Source organism: Ursus maritimus, unplaced genomic scaffold (genome assembly GCF_017311325.1).
Source record: "Ursus maritimus isolate PB19 unplaced genomic scaffold, ASM1731132v1 scaffold_27, whole genome shotgun sequence".
Lineage (NCBI taxonomy): Eukaryota > Metazoa > Chordata > Mammalia > Carnivora > Ursidae > Ursus > Ursus maritimus.
In genome coordinates, this window is record NW_024425230.1 from 23995790 (window position 1) to 24003789 (window position 8000).

Sequence of the window (8000 nt, forward strand, 5' to 3'; positions counted from 1 at the left end):
TGTTGAATTCCAGCTGCCTTTGGACATTGGGAAACAAAATAGTTAGAGATCTGGAATTCAAAGGAAAGATCTGGGTTGGAAATAGAGTCATCACTTAAAGGTGGTCATGAAAGCTAAGAATGTGACTATGTCAACCCAAGAGAATAGGGTGGGAACGGAAGACAGCTGAGGATGTAAGCTTGGGAAAGAACAAAATTTTAGAGTTGGATCAGAGGAAAGGAAGCCAAGTGAAGGACCCCAAGAAGGGGCTGCCGGGGAGGGAGAAAGAGACCAGCCCAAAAGGCCTGGGACTCAAAGTGCGGTCAGGTTGGACAAGTCGGAGGTTGTTGGTGACTGGAAGGAGAGCATTTTTGGAATGCAGTGGTAGGACAAGTCTGGGGCGGTTGGGGGAGAGAGTGGGAGAAGAGACCATGGAGCCGTCTTGTGTAGACGACCTTGTGAAGGAATTTGACTAGGAAGGAAGAGAGGGAATTCAGATGGTAGCTGGAGAGGGCACAGGAGGAACGCCACCTGGAGAAGGAGAAGGTGAGGTCTGTGCCCAGGGAGAAGCAGAATCCAGACGTGTGGAGAAGGTGCAGTCTCCACGCTCCACTTGGGCCATCTCTATCGCGTGAGTGCACACAACCCCTACCGAGCCTGTTGTATTCGTCTTCTTATGCCTACGCAAGTTTAGATCTCTGTCCCAGGAGGTGTGCAAACAGGGTCAGTGGAAGGCGCGTGGGAGTGAGTTCTCTGAGAGTTCCATGCACTGTCTTGTCCATGCCTGTTGCAAGAGGAGACCCAGCATGGCAGGGCAAGGCCGCCAGGGACACGCGGAAGGCGGAAGCGCCATCAGGATCGGCAGACATTTTATAAATAATTACAGAGACACAGTGTGGCCATCAAGGACCTTGACTTATAAGAGAATTGCACTGTTCTGATAAGTCCTTGACTCTGTGAGGTCATGGGACCTGTATGTTGCCTGCATAGACCACCATCCCGCTCTCTCCCGGATTACAGGGTTTTATGGACTGAGGGTTGACCCTGTGAAACAAAGGTTTCACACGGAAAGCTTGACTTTTTCAAAGTCATCTTCCAATGAGTTATTTAAATACCAAACTAATTTTTAGAATTTGATAGCATTAAACCTTGGAGGGAGGGGCTATTTGGCTTTCACCCCCCCCCCCATTTTAGGTTCCAATGGAGGAGGGAGTCAAGCACATGTGGAAGACCTAAAGTTTGCTATGTGCCATATGAAGTGCATTCACACGGCTTGTCTCATTCAATCGTTGCACTATGTTTGCAGTAGAGATAGCCTCATCCCATTGGTTTTTCCAGACAAGGAAGTGGCGTCTTAGAAAAATTAATGACTTGTAAGTGAGGGAGCTTGGATTCAAACTCAGCTCAGTCTCCATCCGTCTCCACCACCCCCAACCTTGCTCAGCAGCTTGGAAGTCAAGATTGGTGCACAGAGTCAAGGAAAAAAACACATCAGAAATGCAAAATATTTCTTGTGCACAAAGAGCAATCTCATGCAAAATAATCAGATTTCCTTTGAAATAGAGGAGATTCGGGGCATTTTGTGTTTGAGGAACAAACCCTGTGGTTCCCATTGCAAATCCTGCAGCCATTCAGAGAAAGAAGAGATCCCCGTAGGCTGCTAGAGTCAAATGACTTCCTGAGGAAAGCAAACCTGGAACGTGGCTTTAGAGGATAGCGCGAGAAGGTAAATAGCAAGATTAAAATGGGCAGAGAGGCATTCTAAAGAGGAGCCCTCCGGCCGCACTTGGAGGCATCAACACTTGGGTCTGTTGGGTGCATGCACAGTTTTGCCTTCTCACTGCGTTCCTGTCCCTTCCTCTGTGAACGCGTCCATATGGCCCTTTGCATGCCAGGAAGGAAGTGGGGGATGAGTTTGTTGCTTTAGTCCTGTCAAGGCTGTGGTCCCTTGATTTTTTGCAGTGCTCTGTTAGTTTTGAAAGCATCAGTGAGTGGTATTCCCTAAGATGTTTAGTCTCTGAATTTATTCTTAGCTTACACACTGGCAAGTTCCTGTTTAATGACTGAAAAATAGCAGGAGCATCTCTGCAGAGATAGAATAGGTAAGACAGGACAAAAGAGCATCTCTCCGGGGCACCGTTCTCATTGTGCAATGCCTTACCTCTATTATTTTATTCATTTAAGGTTAGCTATTGAAATCATAATGGAAAGAACCCGGTTTCCCATTCACCAACAGTCTGCCACAGTTGTAAATTCTAAAATCGACATCACAGGACTGAAATCTGCTAGAATGTATGCGTCGAACGTATATAGGTATGTGACAATTTAGAAACACTTCAAGAAATTTATGCGACCTGGAATGTTACTTCTTGAATTTGCATGAACCAATGTGCCTTTTTCTTTTTTTTTTTTTTTTTTTGAAAAATAGGCATGTTGAGTTGGAGGGTGCGTGTCTCACCGTTTAAATGCCAGACCAGTTTCATGTGTTAGTCTTAAACGTTGCTGATCCTCTAGATATTTCACATCATCAGATTCATAAATGCACTTCTGCCCAATGAATATATTAATTCACGTTGCATTATAAAGCCCCTTTATCTGACAATTGCACCTGTCACAGGGTGTCCTCAATTTGCTTAATTGAAGATATTTTTCTGAGGTCATTTGTTTTTTTTTTCCTAGGGTTAAAGGTTCTGCACAATTTTCCTTTTTATTCACATCTGCAGAGGTTCTCGGAATGCCAGAAAGTGAACACTGACTGCTCTGTTTTACAGTCTTAGGTGATTTTCCCCGTGGGGCGTATACATTTACTTCTTAGGGTCTTGTAATTCACTTGAAAATGTACATTTACTCACACTAATACAAGTTTCTTCCAGCTATATATTTTCCTGCATTACATCATCTCATTAAGCACTAGAATCCCTCAAGCCTGGATTTCCCCCAAAGATTGTGAGAAATTTGTGACTGGCTCCACGAAATGAGCTCTTGTTCTGCGATGGTCTAAAAACAGTTGTACCAAACTGCAAACACATACTGCAAGTGACTTAGACTAATGCCTTTCCTCTGTGTTCTGGAGCTGTTAGGTGATGGGGTGGGAGGAAGCCTTAGAGATCATCTGGGCAAGGCTTTTCGTTTGCAGATAAGAAAACAGAGTCCCTGAGAAATAAAGTGATTTGCTCATGGTCCTTGAGCCCTGGAATCCACATCTCTGGATTCCCTACTGCGAGGAGAAAATGTCCAATTTGTGTGGTTGGAAAATAGGAGAGCGGGACATCTGGAATCCTACAGACTTGGATTACAGTTCCAAGTTGATTATTTCGTATCTCTGTTGACCCCTGGGAAATCTCAGCATGTCTCAGTTTACCCATTTCTAAAATGGGTAATAGTAGTAGACTCTTCATTGAATTGCTATACCAAGTTAATGACATGTGTCCATGCAAAGAGACTGATACAAAAATATCTGGCATGTAGAAACCGTCCAACAATTGATACGTAACATTCTTATTATTCTTATGAGTACAGGATAAAGATGGAATATTTATATTACTAGGATGAAGTGATATGAAAAAAGTGATTGGTTTCCATAAATAATTGCTTGAGGAAGAAATACTGGGTATGTGCGAGGAGACTGAACAGCTTTTTGCCATCATCCTGCTGTTTTGAATTGGCACACTTGGAGTCATGTCCAAAATAGCTGATCCTGCAATTAGGGCAAGGGACCACCAGGTGGCAGTGGTTTCCCAGTCATGGTTCTGTGATTTCTGTCACCAAAGAATGATTAAAGGAGAGATCATTTAAACATTTTCCTCCTCCTGTTTTGAAGTAGACCTCCTTATCACCACCACATATGCACATGTATTAAAATAGTGTAATTGACAGGACACTGAAGTTGGATATACGCGGGTTTGAAATCCTTTTCCACTTCCTGGACCAATTTGGGCATGCCCTTGTGTAACCAGCACCCAGATCGAGAAATAGAACACTAGCAGCGACCAGATGCCTTCCTTGTGCCTTCGTCAAGATATTATACCCCTCAAGGCAAACACCATTCTGACTTCTCTCACCATACATTTTGGTTTTGCCTCTTTCTGAACTTATTATAAGTGGAGTCAGGTAGTAGGCACTCTTGTGTTCCTGTTCAAGACTGTCGTCTGGGGTGGACTGTAGTCTCTCCCTTTTAACATCGATAGGTAAGTGTTCTTTATATATGCTGGTTAAAATCCCTCTTCTCCCATTCATTGGCTTGCCTCTCGTTCTTCAACAGTGTCTTTTGATAAATAGGAATTCTTAATTTAATGAAGTTTAGTTATCATTCTTTTTCTTTATGTTTGTGTTTTTTTGTGGGGGGCTGTCGTGGAGCTTGTCTTCGTCTGTTACTGTCTAGAAGCTTTACTGTTTTCCCATTACATTTAGGTCCATGATCCCTGTGGAACTGATTTTCTTTATGGTAAGAGTTAAGAATTCAGATATTCTTTATTTTTCTGGATAGCATAGTGACCTAGCACCATTTATTGAAAAACATCACCCTTTCCTCAATGTGCTCCAAGATTGTCTTTTCGTCATAATTTACATGGACGTATATATGTATTTCTGGACTCTCGATCCACTTCCATTAGTTCTTTTTTCTATTTCTGTGCCAGCACAACACAGCCTTAATTATTGGAGCTTTATAATAAGTTATCCTATCTGGAAGTACAAGTCATTTAAAATTGTTCTTTGTCTTTAAGTTTGATGATGGTGACCCTTTTATAGGTCCATGCAGATTTTAGAATCAGCTCATCAATGTCTACAAGATCTTCAGGAAGTTGATGAAGACTACATTGGCCATTGACTCTATAGATAAATTTGGGTGAACTGACATCGTTATAATATTGAGCCTTCAAATTGGTGGACATGGTGTATTCCTCCAATTAATTAGGTCTTTCTGAAATTCCGCTCAGTAACATTTTATTGTTTTCTGTATAAGAGTCTTTCAGTTCTTATCTGTAGACCATTTGGATGGGTACATCATGTGCGCATAATGATAATTATTTCCAAATGTTCTCCAATACTTTGAACTTTTATTTATTTTTTCTTGCTTTATTTATTTGTATTAACTAGGATCCCAATGCAACGTTGAATGAAAGTGGTGATAGTGGCATCTATCTCATTCCCAAACTTAGGTACATGCGTTGCCATGTTTCGCCATTAGTTATGTTTACTGTTTATTTATTTTGTAGGTTCCTTTTATCATATTTAAAAAGTTCCCTTTTATTCCCAATTTGCTATAGTTTTTTTTAATCACGAATGGGTGATTACTTTCCCAAATGTGTTTTTTTCCATTTATTTGAGAAAAATGGTTTTCTCCATATTTATATTAATCTGGTGATTAAGTTTTACATGTTAAACCAAGTTGCCTTCTTGAAATAAATCCAACTTGGTTGATCCTTATTAATTTTCTTCCTTATATATCCTGGATTTGATTAACTAGTATTTTGTTTTTGATTTTTTTGATTTTTAACTTTTGATGTATGTTCATGAGGGAGATTGGACTAGACTTCTCTTTTTGTATATATATTTCTTAAGGGTTTGGAACCAAAGATATCCTGGATAGAGAATAAAAGAGATGGAAAGTGTTCCTGCTTTTTCTTATTCTCTGGAAAAGTTTGTGTAAAATAGAAGTTCTTTTAAAAATATTTGGGAGAATTTACTGTTGAAGCTGAGCTCGGAGCTTTCTTTGTGCGGGGGGGTTAAAATTACGGATTCAGTTTCTTTCATAGATACAGGAATATCCTAATTTTCTATTTCTTCTTGGTGTCAGTTCTGGAAGTTGTATTTTTCAAAGAATCTAAAGCTTTTCATTGATATCTATAGTTTCCCGTACAGTGTCATCCTCTGTACCATCAAAGCCAATTGGCGATGTTACAGTTTAAAAAAAAACATAGACCACAACTATCTTCATGATTTTCTTCCAAGTTGTTATCCACCCTCTGCTGAAACTGCAAGTTTTTATATTGTCACTTTTCTGTTTGAATTAACTCATGACTTCATGTTTTCTTTTTTTTTTTTTAAAGATTTTATTTATTTATTTGACAGAGATAGAGACAGCCAGCGAGAGAGGGAACACAAGCAGGGGGAGTGGGAGAGGAAGAAGCAGGCTCATAGTGGAGGAGCCTGATGTGGGTCTCGGTCCCATTACGCCGGGATCACGCCCTGAGCCGAAGGCAGATGCTTAACCGCTGTGCCACCCAGGCGCCCCTATGTTTTCTTTAATTGAATCATATTACTAAAGTTAAGCAGATTCTTTTTATTTATTATTATTATAATTATTATTATGATTTTAGAGAGAGCAAGAGCGGGGGGAGCAGAGGGACAGGGAGAGAGAGAAGTTTTTTTAAAGAGAGAACTTTAGTTTTGTTATTAATGATTTTATTTATTTATTTATTTTTAGGGAGACAGAGAGACACAGAGAGAGAGAGAGTGCATGGGGGCAGAGGGAGAGGGAGAGAGAATCTTAAGCAGACTCCATGCTGAGTGCAGAGCTCAAGGCAGGGTTTGATGTCACAACCCTGAGATCATGACCTGAACTGAAATCGAGAGTTGAGGTTTAACCAACCAAGGCACCCAGGTGCCCTAAAGTTTGCAGGAGGTCTCGAGTGTTCAACACCTCAACTATAGTCCTGCCGGATGTATTGACTGGTCATACCAGCCTTACTGTGCTTTGGAATTTTTTTTCTACCTTCCATTACACTACTTGGGCACATAGTACAAATAATGAACACAGTCCGTCGAAGCAAAGATAATACGAACAGTTATAACCAAACCTGGGCGTGGGTAAGGCGTGAGAGCTACTTGAAATTCCTGCATGTCTGAAAATGTTCCCATGATGCCATCAATCCCAAGTTTAGAGGTATTTAAAAGTTACTATCATAGAAGAAACGTAATAGTTCTCTTTAAACATACTGGTACTTATCAGTCTTTTCTTTTTCTCTTAGCAAATCTTTATTTTCAGTTATGTTTAAAGTAACATTTATCTGTTATAAGAATGGAAAAATGTATGCCTATATTTTCTCCTATTTGTTCATTTAATTTATTATAAGGTATTTTGTAGAATGTAATGTAAATCCGTAATTGATTTTGAAGAATGATTCAAGGTCAGGACCTCATATTATGTTTTCCCAGGTAATTGTAATAGTGTCTATCACAAAACACTGAACTGTCGCTGTTCCACATGTTGAAGATCTCATCTCCTTAAATTTGTTTCCCATTTGTTATTTTAGTAGGAATCTAGTTGGGCAAGGTGTATGGAAAAGGAAAGTGCTGTTCGTTGAAATTTCCATATCACCAGGAAGTTTCTGAACGGTCACTTCTTCTGACGGAGAGTCCCCATCAGGGTTTTCTTCACCCTGTCTGTCCCCAGAACCTAGAACTGAGTCCAACTCATGTTGCCATTGAAATTTCCTTTCATATTCCGTATGGTTCTTTGGAAACTCCTGCGTGGAGGAAGAGTAGAAATTGTTACCATCCACAACCACACCAGCTCGAAAATGGTCAAGCGAGACCACGGCTGAACCAAGTCTCCTGACCACGTGTCTCCTGAGATCTACTGCGAGGCCATCCTTGGTGGCCACTTCACCAGTTTGTCTTACTTCTGATCGAGTTGGCCATTTCTTGTTCTTTTCTTCTCACAATACCTGTGCGATAAGGCCTGCACTTTGTGGACAATTAAATCAATGAACTTTCATTAGGTAACTGTGGGCACTGAAAGAGGAGATATTTACATAGTTAGGCAGGGTTCAGTGATTTTCCAGAAGGCCATGTTTCCTGCGCCATCCTTCATAGAACACTGGAATGCAGTGTCCAATCAGGAAGTTTTCACTTATCAGAACACTTAACTCATTTTCTATGAGGCAACCCGATTTCCCACCAGTGATGCTCTGGAGGGAACTGTCAAAAATAAAGCAGGTGCTCTTGCTCTCAGAATGACTATGGTCTCAGCTGATGATGACATTTGTGCCATAAAATAAAAGCCCACCATGATTTCA